The sequence below is a fragment of the Penaeus monodon genome, chromosome 15, assembly GCF_015228065.2.
Source record: "Penaeus monodon isolate SGIC_2016 chromosome 15, NSTDA_Pmon_1, whole genome shotgun sequence".
NCBI lineage: Eukaryota > Metazoa > Arthropoda > Malacostraca > Decapoda > Penaeidae > Penaeus > Penaeus monodon.
In genome coordinates, this window is record NC_051400.1 from 9,321,361 (window position 1) to 9,321,653 (window position 293).

Here is a 293-nt window from a genome sequence, read left to right on the forward strand (position 1 = left end):
AAAGACAAAACTACACCTGTGACTTTCCTTTTTCTCGTATCCTTTGACTTACGGATATTACTTATTCATCTGATTATTTTCCACTCGAGGAAGGGAAAGAAAAGTAACACAAGGAAGGCTTATTGACTATAATCATTGTTTGGTATTACCATTGTTTGGTATTATCATTACCATGCAGCAAACCGGAATCCAGGGTTGCCAACTCTCAGCAAATCATTGACTTCGATTACATATTCGTAGATATCAGAGGGTGAAACGACCTACTTAAATGTTGCGAAGAATGAGGGATAAAG